The following is a 21,546-nucleotide window of genomic DNA, read 5'->3' as shown; positions in this document are numbered from 1 at the left end:
TGAGACATAGCCCCACCCACTGTGCAGTGTCTTCCAGCCCCATCTAACCAAATGGGCTGGAGAGAAGTTCTGGAAGATGTATAGCTCAGCAGCACTTGAGCCAAGAGGTGGCCAAGCAGAGCTTATAGTATGTAGAAAAAAGCCAGGGGCCCTGTTTGGCCAGGGAACTTGGGTTGCTGTTCAGCTTGAGTTAAGACAACAAAGAGTTTTACTGGCTTCAGAGCTGCCTCTCCCACTGTGCCTGGGCGGGGAATCTAATTTGTAGCCCCACTAAACACTGAATACTTCCTTCAGCCCACTTAACCAGAGCACACAGGAAGCTGCACAGCTCATACAACAGCCCTATATACAGTAGCAATTGAAAAGAGAGCACTAGGGACCTTCAAGATGGCGGAGGAGTAACACGTGGAGGTCACCATCCTCCCCACAAATAGGTCAAAAATACATCTACATGTGGAATAACTCCTGCAGAACACCTACTGAATGCTGGCAGAAGACCTCAGACCTCCCAAAAGGCAAGAAACTCCCCACGTACCTCAGTAGGGAAAAAGAATAAACAGACAAAAGAATAGGGACGGGACCTGCACCAGTGGGAGGGAGCTGTGAAGGAGGAAATGTTTTCACACACTAGAAGCCCCTTCGTGGGCGGAGACTGCGGGTGGCGGAGGGGGAAAGCTTCGGGGCCGCAGAGGAGAGCGCAGCAACAGGGGTGCGGAGGGCAAAGCGGGGAGATTCCCGCACAGAAGGTCGGTGCCGACCAGCACTCACCAGCACGAGAGGCTTGTCTGCTCACCCGCCGGGGCGGGCGGGGCTGGTCGGATCGCAGGGGGAGGACTGGGGTTGGCGGCGTGAACACAGCCTGCAGGGGGTTAGTGCGCCACGGATAGCCGGATAGCCGGATAGCCGGGAGGGAGTCCAGGAAAAAGTCTGGAGCTGCCGAAGAGGCAAGAGACCATTGTTTTGGGGTGCACGAGAGAGGATTCAGAGCGCCGCCTAAACAAACTCCAGAGACAGGCATGAGCCGCGGCTATGAGCTCAGACCTCAGAGACCAGCATGAAATGCTAATGCTGCTGCTGCCACCAAGAATCCTGTGTACAAGCAAAAGTCACTCTCCACACCTCCACAGGAGCCTGTGCGGCCCACCACTGCCAGGGTCCGGTGATCCAGGGACAACTTCCCCGGGAGAACACATGGCACACCTCAGGCTGTGGCAATGTCAGGCCGGCCTCTGGCGCAGCAGGCTCGCCCAACATTCCAATTATACCTATCAAACCCCTCCCTCCCCCAAGCATGAGTGATCCAGAGGCCCCTACTCAGCCGCTGCTTTAACCCCGCACTGTCTGGGCGGGAACAGAGGCCTGAGGGCGACCTACACGCAGAGGTGGGGCCAAATCCAAAGCTGAACCGCAGGAGCTGTGCGAACAAAGAATAGAAAGGGAAATCTCTCCCAGCAGCCTCAGGAGCAGCGGATTAAATCCCCACAATCAACATGAGGTACCCTGCACCTGTGGAATACCTGAATAGACAATGAATCATCCCAAAATTGAGGCAGTGGACTTTGGGAGCAACTGTAGACTTGGGGTCTACTGTCTGCGACTGACTTGTTTCTGATTTTTATGTTTATCTTAGAATAGTTTTTAGCACTTGTTATCATTGGTGGATTTGTTTATTGGTTTGGTTGCTCTCTTCCTTTTTTATTACCTTTTTTATTTTAATAATTTTAAAAAAATTATTTATTATTATTTTTTCTTTCTTTTTTTCTCTCTTTTCATCTGAGCGGTGTGGCTGACAGGGTCTTGGTGCTCCGGCCTGAGCCTCAGAGGTGGGAGAGCCAAGTTCAGGACATTGGACCACCAGAGACCTCCCAGCCCCACATACTATCAATAGGCGAGAGCTCTGCCAGAGATCTCTGTCTCAACGCTAAGACCCAGCTCCACTCAATGACCAGCAAGCTACAGTGCTGGACACCCTATGCCAAGCAACTAGCAAGACAGGAACACAATCCCACCCATTAGCAGAGAGCCTGCCTAAAATCATAATAAGGTCAAAGACACCCCAAAACACACCACCAGACGTGGACCTGCCCACCAGCAAGACAAGATCCAGCCTCATCCACCAGAACACAGGCAGTAGTCCCCTCCACCAGGAAGCCTACACAACCCACTGAACCAACCTTAGCCACTGGGGGCAGACACCAAAAACAACAGAAACTATGAACCTGCAGCCTGCGAAAAGGAGACCCCGAACACAGTAAGTTAAGCAAAATGAGAAGACAAAGAAACACACAGCAGATAAAGGAGCAAGGTAAAAACCCACCAGACCTAACAAATGAAGAGGAAAGAGGCAGACTACCTGAAAAAGAATTCAGAGTAAAGAGAATAAAGATGATCCAAAATCTTGGAAATACAATGGAAAAAATACAAGAAACGTTTAACAAGGGCCCAGAAGAACTAAAGAGCAAACAAACAGAACATTTTTTTCTTTTTTTTTTTTAGATTCCATATATATGTACCAAAATGTTCACTGCAGCTCTATTTACAATAGCCAGGACATGGAAGCAACCTAAGTGTCCATCAACAGATGAATGGATAAAGATGTGGCACATATATACAATGGAATATTACTCAGCCGTAAAAAGAAACGAAATTGAGTTATTTGTAGTGAGGTGGATGGACCTAGAGTGTGTCATACACAGTGAAGTTAAGTCAGAAAGAGAAAAACAAATACCGTATGCTAACACATATATGGAATCCAAGGGAAAAAAAAAGGTCATGAAGAACCTAGGGGCAAGACAGGAATAAAGACACAGACCTACTAGAGAATGTACTTCAGGACACGGGGATGGGGAAGGGTAAGCTGGGACAGTGAGAGAGTGGCATGGACATATATATACTACCAAATGTAAAATAGATAGCTAGTGGGAAGCAGCCGCATAGCACAGGGAGATCAGCTCGGTGGTTTGTGACCCCCTAGAGGGGTGGGATAGGGAGGGTGGGAGGGAGATGCAAGGGGGAGAGGATATGGGGATATATGTATACATATAGCTGATTTACTTTGTTATACAGCAGAAACTAACAGAACACTGTAAAGCAATTATACTCCAATAAAGATGTTAGAAAAAAAAAAAAAGGGAGCATGACCTATGGCTTCCCCCAACTGTTGAGTAAAACCAGTGGCCTCACTTGACCAGAGAATTCAGTGTACTCTGGCCAGGTTCAGGTCCCAAAACAACAAGCTGTACAGGCCCTGGGTCCAGTCCTGCTGCCCTGCCTGGGGAAGGAAGCTAACTCACAGCCTCAACTACTAGTGAATAAAATATCCAGTCCCTACCATCTAGTACACATGACCAGAGAATCCAAGCAAAAATGGAGCTCATCCTACAGCCTTACTTGGGTAGGGAACTGAGCCGGCACTCCAATACAACTGCTCTCAACGAATGACACACACCCCCATCCCCATTCTCAGAGCGTGAATACTTCCCTTGCCTCAAAATAGACCATAATTGCAGGCCCCACCTGCCCAAGAACATTACCAGCAGACATACCCAGAACTGACTTGACTGAGCTGACTGGTGAAGATCTGTTTCAGCCAAAGCAAACCTGCAAAGTCTGCAAGAGAAGCCCGATTACTCAGATGTACAAATACCAATGTAAGGAATCAAAGGATCATGAAAAATCGGGTAAATATGACACCAAACAGAAGTAATAAAGTTCCAAAAACTTATCGTAAAGAAATGGAGATCTGTGAACTGTCAGACAAAAAATTCAGAATAATCCTCTTAAGGAAGTTCAGTAAACTACAAGAAAACACAGGCAAGTAAGTGAAAGGAAATAGCAACCTTCAAAAAAAAACATAAAAACAAAAACCCAGAAATCCTAGAAGTGAAAAGTACAATAACTGAAGTGAAGAACAGTAGAGAATTTCAAAATCAGACTCAGCCATGCAGAAGAAAGAATCAGTGACCTGGAGGATAGGACATTAGAAATTATGCAGTCAGAAGAGCAAAAATAAAAAAGAATAAAAAAGAGCAAAGAAAGCCTATGGGAATTATGACACACAATGTAAAGAAACAATTCCAGAAGGAAAAGAGAAAGGGACCAAAAGTATATTTAAAGCAATAATGGCTGAAAACTTCCTAAACAAGGGGAAAGAAATGGACATCCAGATCAATAAAGCTCAAAAGATCCTAAATAGACTGAACCTGAATAACGCTAGACCAAGACATACTAAATGGTCAAAAGTCAAAGACATACGGAGTCTGGGATTGACATGTACACACTGCTATCTTTAAAATGGATAACCAACAAGGACATACTGTATAGCACAGGGAACTCTGCTCAATATTATGTAACAACCTAAAGGGGAAAAGAATCTGAAAAAGAATAGATACATGTATATATATAACTGAATCACTTTGCTGTACACCTGAAAATAACACAACATTGTTAATCAACTATATTCCAATATAAAATGCAAAGTTAAGAAAAGTCAAAGATGAAGAATTCTAAGAGCAGCAAGAGAAAAGAGGTTACATACAAGGGATCCCACATAAAACTATCAGCAGATTTCTTAACAGAAACTTTGCAGGCCAGGAGACAATGAGATGACATATTTAAAATATTGATAGAAAGCAAATGTCAACAAAGAAATTTATACCCAGTGAAGCTGTCCTTCAGAAATGAAGGCAGGATAAAGACTTTCTCAAACAAAGCAGGAGTTAATTACCACCAAACCTGACTGACAAGAAATACTAAAGAAAGATCTTTGAGTGGAAGTAAAAGAACAATAATTAACATCTTAAAAACATAAAAAGGTAGTGTAAATATCATTGGTAATGATAAACATATAGTCATAGTTAGATTCTGCAATAAGGAAATAGTGGTGCATAACTGACTTACAACTCTTTTTTTTTTTTTTAATGAAGGTAAAGAGCTTCCTGATATTTGTGACTTATTTTAATGATACAGATACTAAAATCTAACTTTGGATAGATGCTTCCCTTGTTCTGGGAGGTAGCACCTTGATACCTCTTGGTCAAATGTTCAAGTTATATTCCTATGTACAAACACAGGAAAGTGTCTGGACATTGGCCATGTAACCTAATACAACCTAGTACAATCTAATATTGTACACATGAAACGTTACAAACCAATGTTACCTCAGTGACAAATAAAATGAGAATAGTAGTACTTAAAAAATTAACCAACTTCTGGTTTCCCATCCAGCATGTAAGAAGCTTGGAAGACGCCATACCATACAAACAAGGAAAAATGCTAAACAAACAAAATCAACAACTCTACCTTGGTCTGTAAGAGAATTGAGGTCACAGAGCAAACTACTGCCCCCCAAATTGAAGAGATACGTGAACACAGGGAGTCAGGCCTTACTGGAGCAACTATCTGTGGGTTCTAGTGCTGGGGTCGGAAACCTGAACTGTAATTGATGAATGGCTGGAGGCTCAAGTCTGAGAGATGAAAACTCCAGGTGGACCCAATCATAGGGGGCTCCCCACAATATTTTAAGATTTACATCTAGGAGCTCCACCAGGTTCTCACAGACAATATCAGAGAAAAAATCCTCTTGTGCTTCCGGCAAGGGGAGGGAAAATGATCCGTTGTGAAACAGAGGAAGATATACCACGTTCATGCTAATCAAAAGAAAGCATGGGCTTCCCTGGTGGCTCAGTGGTTAAGAATCTGCCTGCCAATGCAGGGGACATGGGTTCAATCCCTGGTCCGGGAAGATGTCCACATGTCGCAGAGTAACTAAGCCTGCGCACCACAACTACTGAGCCCACATGCCACAACTACTGAAGCCTGTGTACCTAGAGCCCGTGCTCCGCAACAAGAGAAGCCACCACAAGTGAGAAGCCTGCACACTGCAACGAAGAGTAGCCCCATTCGCTGCAACTAGAGAAAGCCTGCATGCATGCAGGAAGGAAGGAAGCAGGAGTAGCTGTACTCATTTCAGACAGAGCAGACTTCAAAGTAAGGAAACTTATCAAGGGAAAGAGAGACATTAATAATGATAAAGTGGTCAATTTTCCAAAACTACATAATGATCCTGAGTGTTTAGGCACCTAACAACAGAGCATGAAAATATGTGAGGCAAAACTGATAGAATTTCAAGGAGAAACAGATGATTCCACAGTTGCAGTTGTAGATTTCAATACGCTTCTCAGAAACGGACAGATCCAGCAGGCAGAAAAATCAGTAAGGACATACTTGAACCTAACACCACCATCAACTAACTGTATTTATCCCTAAGTATTTAATTTTGTGATGCTATTTTAACTGGAAATGGTTTTAATTTTAATTTCTGATTGTTCTTTGCTAGTATGTAGAAATGCAATAGGTTTTTGTTTACTTCTCTTAAATTCTGCAAACTTGCTAAACCCACTAATTAGTTTTAGGAGCTATTTTGTAGGTTTTGTAGGATTTTCCACACAATCATCCTGTCTATGAATAAAGATGGCTTAACTTGTTATTAAAAAAAAAAAAAAAGATACCGAACGTTGAAACCACCAATCTCCTTTCCTGCTTGATGGCAGGAACTCTGGTAACCAGATTTATATCCACCACCCCTACCCCTCAAGCAGGAAACCAGATTTCCCTCTGGGTAAACAGATGTCCCAAAAGAAAAGACCTCAACATACAGACATTTGGGGACCTCCTGAGGAAACAGCTGGGACTGCACCCAATCATTCTACAGTAAAGCAGACCTGTTGAAAAGATCTGCCCACGTGTAAGAAGATGTGAATTAACATTTTAGTCTCTGTCTTAAGCCTAAATTGGCAGCCAAAGAAAACCAGGTATTTGAGGAGAGCCCCAATTTGAAAGAAAAATCAAATCTTAAAAAATCAAACAGTAAGGCTTCCCTGGTGGCGCAGTGGTTGAGAGTCCGCCTGCCGATGCAGGCGACGCGGGTTCATGCCCCGGTCCAGGAAGACCCCACATGCCGCAAAGCGGCTGGGCCCGTGAGCCATGGCCGCTGAGCCTGCGCGTCCGGAGCCTGTGTTCCGCAACGGGAGAGGCCACACAGTGAGAGGCCTGCGTACCGAAAAAAGAAAAAAAAAAAAAAAAAAAAAAATCAAACGGTAAAAACCACACTTGTAGTAAAGAAAATGTAAAAATTGAAGAATGCTTTAAAATTGTAACAGAAGTTGAGAGATAGAAGATATTGCATAACAGAAAAAACATGAGACCATAAAAAACAATGTTGAGAAAGCTAAAATACTTCTTGGATATTATATATATGATAGCAAAAATAAGAAAAACAAAGCCAATAGAAATGTTTGGAGGTTAATATGAGGATGCCACTCAAGGTGTAGCATAAAAGGACAGATGAAAAATAGTAGAGGAAAAAAATTACTAAGTATGTGCATGTATAAATATCCAATAATGCAATTTCAGAATGAAGGCGGAAAATGCAGGGCAGGGAATATATCAATACTAAGAATTTTAGAAAATTGCCTCAAGTCTACCAAGAGCATAAGTTTGTAGAATGAAAGGGACTCAAAGGGCCCAGTACAATGAATAGAAAGTGCCGCTCCAAGGCAGAAAATCATGACATTTCAGGACACCAGGAACAAAAGTTACAACCATAGAGGGAGAATGATAGATCCAATCCCCTTCTTCTCTTTTTTAAAGTTATGGCCACTAACTTCTATGCTACCTTACAAAATAAAAGAATAAGCATCAACTTTTTAAAAAAGTGGTCCTCCTAAAATATTACCTGAAGATTAAGATAAATTTAACATTTCCAACTTCATGATTCCACAGAACTGCTACAATATAATTCAGAATTTTGTAGTTAATCCTTCCTGAAACTAAATAACTCTTAATGGCCTATGACCAAGGCAGTATTTTTACCTCGGTCCCCCCTTTCCTTCACTTCTTACTTGGTGACAAAACTGATACCAAACACATATAAATTATACCAACTATTTTCTTTAGTGAGAAAATCTGGCCTGTTTTAACTGTTTTCCATTTTTACTTATTTTTGAAGTCTAGATATGTACACATTTTCTCCAAATAACTGAGTATAAAATTCTCATTTCTCAATTATTATGAGTTCATATATTTAATTTTGTTTTTTATTAATTTAAGAAAATTTCATTTGCCTTTCTCCTCAATAGGTCCAAAACTATTTGATTTTTTTCCAACATATGCCTAGCACACATGACCACCGGTATCAATTCATCATCAGTGTGAGAAGCAATGAGCCACTGTTAGCTCATGGAGCTTTACTCTGCAGATGAAAATTTACTTAGACTTAGCCAAGGTGGCATGAAAACAATTACCTATAGTAAATTGCATTTATTGAGTACTTCTTAAGCCACTATTCTCTGACCAAGGCATCTCAGGAAACTTCCCCTTAAGAGGGACACAATTTCCTCAGCAATAGAAAGCTTTTCCTCTAGTTTTCTCTTTAAAGTAACAAGCTTACAAAAATTAAAATGAAACAGTTCTTTATACTGATATTTAGTTGTACAGAAACACAAGCGGCAGGCTTTCAGATAAGTGAAAGATCTGACTTTATCTAAATAAAGTTTAAATAGAACTGTTCAGCTCCAGAAAACCTATCTAGATGCACAGTCTGCCAGTAGGAATGAACATTTAAAATTGAATTTATCCCTGAACATTTGGGAAGTGTAATTACCTATCTGTAGCTATAAAGCAGGCTCACAGACAGTTTCGCAAATAACAAGTCATTTTTAATAGTGAAGATTTCAGCAAGACTAGAAAGTGTAAAGGGACCTGAAGGAAAAAAAAAAAAAAGATACACAGAACTCCTAGACTCAAGTAGTTCCCTTATCATAAGCTCCAGATGTCTTCATTCTTAGTCATGGGACTTGCTCATCTTTTTGTGCTACCACATCAGGACGAACAAGGGAACAAGTTTATGCTGAAAAGAAGTGCCAATGTAATGGCTCTGCAGCCAGATAACGTAGAAGATAGCAAGTCATGTTCACAGTGCAAAAGGACACGTGTTTTCCAAAATAGGAATTCTAATCCCACTGGGCTTCTGTCTGTGTGAATTTAACCTTTAGAATTAGAATTTTTGAACCCCTGGAAATGAACTAATGCTTTGTGTAAAGTACAGAAAACAGATGGGAGTGTGCTCCAGGTAACACATTTAAATACAAAGACCACTTCTGTACCTGCAAAAGCTGCTGTGCTACCTCGAAGGATAAATCTGAGTTTAACAAATCAAATGAAGCTAGCCTACAACATGGCTCCAATTCAGAGGAGACAAGTACTACTGTGATTTCCAAACATTCACATTATCACAAAAATGAGAAGCGTACACTTGATCTGACATAAAGAATAGATATTTCTTATTCTCAAAGCATTAAACTCGATCTTCATGGGGCTAGAAAAAACTTTTAAACTGCTTCATCACCAGATTAATTACAGGTTTTTGCAGTTTTCAGTACTGATGGTTACCAAAATGGATAGCTACTTGAAAAAGCACCTTGAGTTCAATCACTTTTGTATTTAAAAGGCAACGTTTTAGACAGGTGAAAAAATAATGTTTTATTGTGTTACATTCATAATTTTTTAGATATTTATTGTGTTAAAATACACATTAAATTTACTAACTTAAAAAGGTTAAGTGTACAATTCAGTGGTATTAAGTACATTCATATTGCGCAACCATCACCACCATCCATGTCTGTAGCTCTTTTCATCTTGCAAGAGTGAAACTCTATACCCATAAAATAACTCTCCATTCCCTCCTCCCCCCCAGCCCCTGGAAATTCACCATACTACTTCCTGTCTCTATGATTTTGACCACTCTAGGTACATCATGTAATTGGAACAATACAGTATTTATCTTTTTGTGACTGGCTTATTTCACTTCACATAATGCCCTCAAGGTTCATCCATGTTGTAGCATGAGTCAGAATTTCCTTTTTAAGGCTGAATAATATTCCATTATATGCACTTACTAAATTTTGCTTATCCATTCATTCATCAATGACCAACTGGCTTGCTGCCATGTTTTAGCTATTACAGATAAGGCTGCTATGAACATGAGTAATATTTAAATGAATGTTTAATGTAATTCATTTCCTAAAGAGAAGTAGGTTCACGTTGAAACAAAATTAGCAGCCATCTATATGATATACCTTAAAATCACCTCATTTTTGTTAACAACGAGACACAGTAATTGTGATCACAATAACTATACTGAGAACCCTAAATGGAGATATACTAGCAGCAGGAAAAGAGATGCAATTCCAAATAAAAGGGTTAAAGTTGAAGGTTTTTATTTCCCGTGAAAGGATGAAATTCAATGAATGAGGGAAAATGAGTCCAAGTTAATCACCACACTGTGTGGATCCCCAAAACACATACACAACACTAAAACCTATGCTAGCAAGAAAGGAGTAAGAAAGGGAAAGGCTATAGGGTATATTAGGTGGTGGAGATGGGACAATTTTGTCCACATAATAAACCCTAAAATTTACCCTGTGATTAATTACATTGCCTTCCTCTTGACAACATGGGCCACATATTAAAATAGAACAGAACTAGGAGTCGACATTTCGCAGCTATACATGTGCTGTTTTGACTTCCTTTATAAACTGTCAAAATGCATTTCTGATACAAAGTTTCTGAATCTTACAAGGAAACAGAAGATGGTAGACACATAAACTTTCTTTTCCCAGTATTTTTAAAGCTAAGCCCGAGTTAGAAATTTTTCCATTTTACTGCTATAAAGTCTCAAAGTCCAAAGACTTGCCTTTTGCCAGCTTTAGTGAACAATTTTAGATAATCATGGAAACATTTTTTTGCTCCTAAAAATTACAACTCATTATCTGCTCTCTCCAGCACTCAACCTAAACCTGGACTACTAATTTTAACTTCCCATGTTATTTTAATAAAACCCCAAAGCAGGTATTAGTGTAAAGGACATATAAGTTATTGAATCAAAACACCTTATAGACAATCACCCTACTCCCAAAAGATATATAACCCCAGAAGTTTAAGAACCTGAGCAAACTAGATATCAAAATTCATGCATCAAGTTCCATCTTAAAATTAATGATGTAATGTTTGATGTAACAATCTTACATACCAAAGACTGAACAGTATTAACTGAAAGCAGGAGTCATAGGCTACGTGGTTTATGTGTAAAAAGATGTCACAGGGTTTGGCAATGACCACCTTGCTCCCTCTATCCACCACACCATTTCTGCTGAGAGTTAGTTGAGAGTTTACAAATTCCCAATATATATTAATCTTTGGGATCTGAGAACAAGAAATCAGAGTTCCCTGGAATGTTCATCAACTCCTAAAATCCTAAATTACTCCTAACATATACTTCCAATGCTCTACATTCTCTTTACTCAGTAGGAATATATAAAACATGATTAATAAAAATACTCACTTTACAAAGAAACATAGCCGACTGAATATTAAACCATTGGAAAACGTCAGTGAACAGTACTGGGTAGTATTTTAAGAGCTATATTCAGACTTCCTGGCTAGGTTAACATCATCATCACTACACAGAATCATGCGTTGAAATTGCCAATTTGAGAACTTATTTGTTCCCAAACTCATTATTTCTTGGAACATGACTCATAGTATTTCTATGAAATATACTATGCATATAAACTTTAATATTTTATTTGCAAGAATGTCTTGTTAGCAGCAGGCAGATACACATACATACATACGTACAAACACACACACACACACACACACACACCTTATACCACGGCAATAGCTGAAAGAAAGACTGACTGTTTAGATCTCGACCATGCTTCTATCAATGTTCTGAACCTGGTTCCTGGGAATGTCAACCATATCTTTTGACTTGGAGAGTCTATATTTCCTGTTCTTGCTAATTTCCACTTGGTTACACATCTTTCAAATGTGTAACCTTTTTAATATTCATTTTCAGCTCTAATTCCCTTAGACGGATTATAACACATTTTCCCTGTGTTCCGAATATCCTGAATGATTTTTCTTGTGATTTGAGACTCAAAGAAACAAATTTCTCGAGAAATACTGTGAAAAAAATTTCCACATGGAAACACTACTGAGAATCCTTTGTGACTTGTTGGAGAATGTGTGGCTATCTTCTTTACCTCATTAGAATTTAAGGCCAGCCCTAAAGGTGGACCTCCACTCATGGGGTTTAGCTTTTAACATGGCTTCACCTCCATTACAAAACACATGACTTGAGAAGAAAAGAGGTTACATTTGAAGCATAAAATTTTTAAATTTCTTAATAGTAGAGAAATAATCTGTATTTCTTTGAACATTGAAACTATACATAGACCAGAGGAGAAAATAGTAATGCAGCACTTATAACCTCACTACCTGAAGACTGTCCACAATTATTTTGACACGCTCTCCCACATCCATACTTGATGTTACACTCTACAGACACAGAAATATTACACATGTTGATTAATCACCAATTCTGTCAATGAATGTAGAAGATATATCAATTGCTCTTATGATTGCATTATATTTTATTGCATGGACAACAAAAATTGAATTATATTCACCTGTTTTCTAATGTATCATTATAAAAAAGGACTTCAGAAAGCCTTTTTGCATCTATAACCTTTTGTACTTTGCACGGTCAGCAGATATTGAAAAGTCACGTGCAATCAAATATAATTTATCTTAAGTATTTTTTAATGAAGCAAAGCTTGGTAATTCTTTGTATCTTCTTGATTTTTGTTCCTACTCTAGTTATAATTATTTATTGTTTCACATATCAAAATCATCACTTTGTGGCAGTATTATTTTATCTCATTTTAACTTTGACAATTTTTGTCTAAATGAAAAATATGTCATTTGGTAAAGAGTTGGATTATGTTACCTTTTAATGTCAATTTATTTGATATGATTTAAGAAATACGCTAATGTTTTACATCATACTACATTTAGCAATTAGGATTAACATTTAAAGATGAGGCCATTTCTTACAGTGATATTTCTACTTCTAGGAACTTGCTTCATCCTGTCTAAATATTTATTATTGTGAAACTACATGGCCTGAAACAGTAACTTCACTTTTAGATAAAAGGCAGAGGGCCATATTTGTCAGAAACAACACAAACCGTAAATCACCATCTTTATTTAGGCGAGCAGGGCCATTGAAAGTTATTTATAACTATAGATTAATCAGTAATAACATTTTTAAGATGTCAGAGCATATACTTAATATCGCAGGTCTATGCTGTCATGAAACTTTTATTGTCTATAAGAAATGCTAGTAGTTTTCCAAGGTATAAACTTTTGCTTCCTAGAGAGTAGAGCACATTATGAACATGTTTTTAATAGGACTTCATTTTCTGATGATTGCAATAATACAGATGTACACTCCCACTTTTTCTGCCCTAGGCCAGACACCTTTGGATATTACAGATGTTTCACCCGAGAAAATTTTTCAACCGACTTTAAAAGTAGGTTATACCTAATTAAAATGCAGATCTTCCACTATTTAAAACAATTTAAAGATAGTGGTGCATAAAGAAACAAACCAATGCTTTGAGAGGTAGGATGGGAAACAACTGAAAAGGAGGTAGTTTAATAAGCCCCTATAGAGAGTGATGTGGATCTTGAATACAGGGCCTCTTGATGACAAGAAACCTCCCAATCTAGGAAACATTCGATAAGAAAATACCTTCTGAGGGCAAGGGTCAACCCTAGGTCAATGAGGATAATAAATGGTAATAACCATGTGCAGTACAGAATTATACCATCCAAGTTTACCATTTCATCCGTGTTATAATAATGATGCATCTGATAGCAAAGCATACCAATAGACTGGTCTAGTACAAAGTACAAGATTAAATTCTTAGTAAAGTCTACTTCCTATGTTTTGTCTCAGACCTAAAATTACTTCATTCTGGAATACATGGCTAATTTATTTACTTTTTTTAAAAATTATTATTACTGGTCAGGTTCACTGGGAAACCAGCTCTGAAAGAGAATGCAGAGTGTTTGTTAAGGAGTACCCCTGGGTTCAACGCCTATAGAGTGAAGAGCAAAGAATCAGGATTGGAGGGAAATCGACTACACTATCAAGTCCAACAGCAATTCCTGCCAACCCTAAAGGAAGTTCTAGAGCTAGAATGGCTTCTACAGAGTAGTCTGAACTTTGTTTGGATGAAAGGGCCTTTATATTCCGTCATACATCAGTTTCTGAATGAGGTCAACCCAAGAAAGTGGCCTGACGCAAGGTACTTCTCTGCAGCTGAGGCAACCCCTGCAAGGGGAACCTGGGCAACATCACAGCATCCACCACACAGAGTTTATTTTGCACAAAACATATATTTCCTCAGTCCCTTCGTAGTGAGCTTTTTTTTTCTCAGAATCAGAATATAAAAAATGATAGGTGAAATACATTCATACTTTTCTGACTCTACTCTATAGTTACCGGAAGTTTTGATAATTGACCTTTCTTTAAATCATACTGCCTGAAAGAACTCTGAAGATATGAAAAGTAGTTTATGTTTTCTTTAAATATGTACTCTTCGTAGCAAAAGATTTTTGAGTAACCCCCTCAAAATATGTATAATATGAATTAATATATATATGCGCTTAAGTTATATATTACAAACCTTATTAATGAGATAAAAATAATTTTTAAAGTCAAACAATTAATATAAAATTTCCAAGTTTCTTTCCCCCACAACACAAATCTCACTTTCAGAAATACTAACCTGGACTCCTGCCTTGCTTCCAAAAAGGCAAGCCCTTTAAATGACCTCGACAAGACAATATTTCATCTTTTCCTGAACTCCTTTTAAAATAAAAAAAGTTTTTAAAAAGCAGAACTTTAGAACTTGATCTGCATACTCTTCCACTATTACCTGATGCTGTAGGCTGTGCCTTTACCATGCTGGCATTGCCCATTCTCTTTTCAAGAAGCCTCACAATGACAACTTCTCTTGTCTATCTCTTTTCATTCCCTTTGCCCAAATCCATTGCACCCAGGCTCCCAAAGTTTATGTTTCATTTTTAGGTACACCATAACCTCATTTAGAGTTGATAATGGCATGGTTCTGATGTTGACTTTAAAAAAATTACTTAGTATTTTCCTGGTGGCGCAGTGGTTAAGAATCCGCCTGCCAATGAAGGGGACACGGTTCGAGCCCTGGTCTGGGAAGATTACACATGCCGTGGAGCAACTAAGCCTGTGTGTCACAACTACTGAGTCTGCACTTTAGAGCCCACGTGACACAACTACTGAAGCCCGCGCGCCTGGGGCCCGTGCTCCGCAACAAGAGAAGTCACCACAATGAGAAGCCTGCGCACCGCAACGAAGGGTAGCCCTGGCTCGCCGCAACTAGAGGAAGCCTGAGTGCAGCAACAAAGACCTAACACAGCCAAAAATAAATAAATTTTTTAAAAAATTACTTAATTGAACAGTAGAATTAAAGTAGAACAGAGGCCTACCAGGTCCCCAAATTCCTAGTTTAGAGTTACTTCTGCAACATCATGTTGCAAATAGGTTTGTCTCAGTTTGGTAAGAGGCAGACTGTGAATGCTCACTAGGTGTGTTATTGCTGTGTTAAAGCAGTATGTACTGAAACCTCAGTGTTACCTTGGCTTTAATATCATGCTATTCTACTCTTCTACATATGACCTCTGAACTCTTATTAAATCAAATCCCACTACGAATCAAAGAACAGTCCAGTAGTATTTTAGTGTAGGTGTAAAGAGTAAAAAGCATGTGAAAGGAATAAGATGGGGAAAAGCAAACATGGGAAAGCAGGAATGTGGGAGTAACATTCCCTAACAAAAGACAAGAGATAATAGGTATTTTTTCCCCCCAAGAGAACTAAGGGAGGGAGCATTTATTTGTGGCTAGTTGGTGAGAATAAGGAGGGAGACTTTGAAGTTCTTCCCTAGTTCACTTATGTCGCTGGGGTTTAATCAGCTTATTCCACATATCAATGCTCACTTTTAGATATAAGCATATAGGAGTGTGAGCATGTAAGCCAACAACTTATTGTGCACCCTAGAGGTACAAATGAAAATGAAACAAATGAAAATCTTTATTCTTTTAAAAAAAAAAGAACATAGCCTTGATAGAGAAAAAAAAATCTATAATTTTAATATGTTGCCAAGAATAAAAATTCATTAAATAGATAACTTACTGTCATTTAGGGGAATATTTCAGAGGACTCTTATGTGTTAATTTAGTTACATATGACATAAGCACTGGGAAAATTATAGCTATCCATAATTATGATTTTCACAAACTAATCTGGTTTAATTAAAAATGACAGTTTCTGTTCCTTTTCCTAAGAAGTTCCGTAGACATCTTGGACACAATTTCCTCATTGGTTTTAATGTAAACATTGGCTAATATTAGAAGGGATGAAAAAATAGGGAAATGACAAGAGAGTGAATTGGAGATATTGCATTATTTTGTCTGAAAAATATTTGCTACTACTAAATGGCAGTTCCACTTAAGATTTTGTTCTTAAGGATAGGGAAAAAACACAAAATCAAAGCATGATTCATTCTGTGTGTTAGCATATCCTGCCTTATCGTTCTATATCTAATTAAAATACATCTAAGATACAGATTTTTAATAGCTTTTTAACCTCATTTGTTCAAATGTCCATCAATATTTTTAAAGATATAGCCATTGTTTTAATTCAATGAGTAAACTGAGTTTTAGATCTGGAATTTTGATCCAAATCTTTAAGAAATATCTGTAATATGACCATTATTCTGAAGCAAACTGTAATTGACTTAATATATTAGAGAATATAATAGCTATTCAATTATGAAACATGTATTTCTATGAAATGAAAAAGTAAGCATTTCTCACATTTGACTAGCTATCATTAATAATGTATTTTCTCATGGGGTTCATTTTAGAAACTTTCTTAAGAGATTTCCATTTGAGATTCAAAACCAGCCCATTCCCAAACCTATGCTAGTTACATGACCTCAGTAATTCACCATGCATAAATTTGACAGAAAATGCATTGAGAGATTTTTAGGTGATTAATATATGTTAACTGGTAATTTAATGTATTTTATGGCATATATGACTTAGGCCGAGGCAAATATTGCCAAGTCTGCTTCTTAATTTTAAAATAAATTGCTAATGTCATAATAGAATACTTCTACTAAATCTATTCTATCGGGATTAAGATCTCAATTAGTTATATAATTGGTTTTAATTTCACATTTGCAGGTCAGTTGTCAAATTCACATTGCTTATTAAAATGTATGTAATGATCAAAATACTCTCCAGTTCAAATCACTTGACAGGCTACAGGGCCATACCTCCATGGAGCGCTCCTCTCCATCAGTTCTCTTCATGCACTACTGCATCAGTGCCTTCAGTCAATACTTGCTCCAGTTAAACACCTTTGTCCAAAGTGTTGCAGAGTTTAGACTTTTCCACCTTCATTTTATGTTTCTCTGAGCCACATGCCATATATTCCTTCTTATCCACTAAGTTTCATTTTGCACGGTCTTTTAGATCTATTTAATTATTTCCTTCTGTATGGATCTCTGACTGACCAGGAATCAATTCAGTCCCTGTCTGTCTGTCATTTAGAAACAGAAACTTTGAAGAAGAATTAAATGATTCATGTAATTATGTAACCAATTCAGGGTAGAAACCACATTTATAAGACATTTTGCAAAAAACATCTTTTCATGGGTGGATGTGAGATCTCACCTCCAACTCTCCCCACAATGTATCGCACAGTAGTTTCAAAGACTCGGGGTGCATGGGTAGCCCTTTTTGAATCCCACCTTCGTGATTCTAGTATGCCACCCACATCCGATTAAAGTGAGTGTTATCAAAGAAAATGTAATGATGCAGGATAGGTCTGTATTACATTGATGTACAAAATAACTGTAAATATTACAGAATTACAAAATAGTATGTACATTATGTTTATACTCTCATGTCTGTATTACCACACTTAATTAAATATCATCTGTAAAGGCAACTTATCCCATTTATACAAAATCATATATAATATTAATCATACCTTGTGTCTGCAAACATATGTGCATGTATATATGTGTAAGTATGTACATACATGCACATACAAGCCACAATGTTAACAGTTTAGATGAAGGTTATTTCTGTGATTTTTACTTTAGTTATATTCTGTCAATTTTTAATGGAACATTGTCAATAATCATTACAAAAACTATATGCTACTAAAACATTAGAACAACCCTCTTAGAAATGGGAAGTTTTTTTTTTCCTTAATCAAGGACTAAGGCCTCAGAGCCTTTAGAGAAAACACTGAGCAGCTGAATAAACCAATGGATCAATGGGTTGATATATTCTAATTCATTCACATCTACACTTTCAATTTCCCGAGTTCCATGAAGCAACAATCCACAAAATGTTTCTCAAAAAAAAAAAAGTCCATGATAAAATATGTTTGGAAAACTCCACCCTTCTCTTCAAGTTTTATCATACACTTAAGCACGATAAAATTTCTCAGAAATCAGGCATTAAGAAATTGATTAACTTTGTTTACCCCATGTGTCACAAACTTATTTGATCACCAGAAAGTATTAACATCCCATATAATTCCATGAAGTACAAGCCAGGAAACTCTATTAAAATTCAAAAGGAGAAGACAGTTTAATGAAGAATTTAAGGGAAAAAAATTGACATTGTGGTAGGTAGCAAAAAATTAAAATAAAATACTTTTGACTGGTGACATTTCTTTGGAAGAATTTCAGATTTATTAAAAATACTTTCTGTGGTTATCTATATTTAGTGGTTAAGAGTATGTCTGGGGGACTTGGGGTGGATGGGGGTACACTCCTGGCAAAGCAGAATAGCAAGGGAAAACACCTGGTATGGACCAACAGCTTAACCAAGAACATGGGCCATCTGTATATCACACGTTTATTGGTGACATCAACTATGCACACACTTCACATAAAATTAGTGGTATCAGAGTTAATAGTAATTTAAAAGTAAAAGATATACAAGAATACACAGAATTTATGATTAAGTTCATTAACAAGTACTCATGTATATAGACGCCCTCAGTCATGTCAATTGCCTTGGCCTTCTCTTTCAACGTACAGATAGAGGTTAAGCCAGAAGGGATTAAGGGACAGCTCATATTAATGTTACTGGGACTTAGCGTACTACGAACAAGTCCACCTTCAATAGCTCTGAACAGTGTTATATTGTTCTTTGTTTCCTGGAACAAAGAACTACCAATTCCTCCATGTTTTTACCAACAAGTGATGGTTCTCTAATTCCTTCCTAACTTTTCTAATAGAGCACTGTTTCTCAAAGTGTGGTCCTTAGAGCATCAGAATCAGTAGCACTTGGGGACTTGTAAGAAATGTAGATTCTCAAGTCCCACTCTACAATCAGAAACTCTGAGGGAGACGCACCTTGATCTGTGTTTTAAGCCTTTCAGAGACTTTTGATACACACTCAAGTTTGCGAACCACTGAACTAAGGAAGTATGATTGTTGTCTGTCCTGGATGTTTCTAATAACCACATCAGATAGTCCTTGTATCAATTCACAAACCTAATTTTAAATGAGCCAAAATTTTTAAACATAGCAGTTATGTTGTAAAATAACATGCAGGCAGTCCAAAATTTGTACAAGATTTAACTGAAAATTGAATTGAAAGTTGGCATAATGAAACTTGGAATAGATTTCCCCATGGGCCTAATGCTACAAAATTGTGGCAAAGGAAGGAAGCCATTCCAAAGGAGTCTATTCGTATCAATTTAATTGTACTCCAGTATTGACAGCATTAACTTCAGTTCTGAGAGGAGTGACAATGAGGTTTAAGAAGGAAATGAGAAGGTTAAGAGAGGGAGAAAAAAAAGAAAAAAGAAAGAAATAGGTAAAGAGGAGAAATAGCTATGCCTCCACTTTTTTTTTTTTTTTTTTTTTGGTGTAGTGATAACTACAGGTACAATGCACAAAAATCAATTTTCTTTGACTGCATTAAAACTTGCTAGATATATCAGAATCCTAAGTTTTATCAAGTCTGCTTTACAATAGAGCTTTATTCTCTCTTCAAATCTTCTACATCATAGTAATAAGGTAGAGTGTGTACATTTTGCTTTAAGCTCTAAAGCTGGTGAAACCAGAAAAAAACACCTTCTAGGTTCAAGCAGAAAATAGGAGGTAAGAAATATAATGAGTAGTGTTATATATTGCTCCAATATAATAAGGAGCACTGGGGCTCTCAAGAATTAGAGGCACATGCTCTAAGGAATCCTTTCTCCATTTTTGACACTACATCTCAAAGAACACACCCTTGGGCTTAATTTCCCCCTTTATGCACCAGTTTGTGACACCTACATCGAAGAAAACCCCTCTTCCACCTGCCCCCACACAAAAGTCCAATTTGGGCAATGTAAGTTATCTCAGATGAATGTTGGAAAGAAGGCAACTGAAAATTATTTCACATTTAGGTATGAGTAACTAATCAAGCTATTAACTGTCTGGTAAGTTCAGGCAGCTATTGCTGATTTTCAGGTTATTCTCTACTTTGCTTCTAACTCACGGGTCCTCTTTGATTTCTATCACAATAGATATTGCACGGTATTTTCAGAGCATCCAGAATAGGGGTATAGACAACCTTTGTAAGTATCAATCATTGAGAGCTTGTGAACTGAGAACTGCCACTGATCTTTCATGTACTTTCACCATAGGAAAAACAGGAAACTAACTTCAACAGTCACTACAGAGCAAACAATCTAGGAAGGTGCCTGTGATGATTAAAAACCAAAAGCAAGTTGAAAACAAAAACCCAAAGACAAAAGCCAGAGCTTCTCAAAACTGGGGGCTTGTCAGAATTCCAGGAGGAGACTTAGGACCCAGGTTCACAGCACCCCCCCAAACAACTAGGCATTCATATTTAAAAAAAAAAATTCCCCACATGGTTACATTGCTCAGTATATAAAATTATTGCCAGGGGCATCAGATTTACTCCTGCTTCCAAATCTCATGCACACATGTTAATTCCTGCTTATGAGTTTTCTGAAGAGCCTAACCAATATTCTTTAATTAAAACACATAACCATAGACATCCAGTGGCTTCCCCACCAGATCAAACCTACTACCTGTCTTTTCACATGTTAGTTAAAATTCAGTTCCCCTTTAATCTTTAGCAAACTCATACCATGGATGTACTCCTTGTTACAATTTGCTTTTGAGTCAGAACTTCTTTAAATTAAATACATTTGTGTAAAGTTACTATATTTGACATATATCCTCAAACCACAAAATATGTTTTCTTTCTCCATTTTCCACTCATGTTTTGTGATGGTTTGACACGTGAAAGACAATTCCTCGGGACAGACACATGATGGTAATAGAACTCTCCTACCCTAAATATTACAAATTCAGAATTGATAGCTCATCTTCAGTACTACCTCAAAGGATGTTATAAGAAGGGGCAATGGGAGCAGGGTAGTGTGCAGGAGGGATACGGCAGATGGGGGCATTTTACAGTAAAAGCTGTTTTTCAGATGGACCAGTTTTCAGTTACTATAATGACAGAACAGGTACGGAATGTGTCCA

This window comes from Grampus griseus (assembly GCF_964374135.1).
Source record: "Grampus griseus genome assembly, chromosome: X".
NCBI lineage: Eukaryota > Metazoa > Chordata > Mammalia > Artiodactyla > Delphinidae > Grampus > Grampus griseus.
This window is presented reverse-complemented; position numbering follows the sequence as displayed.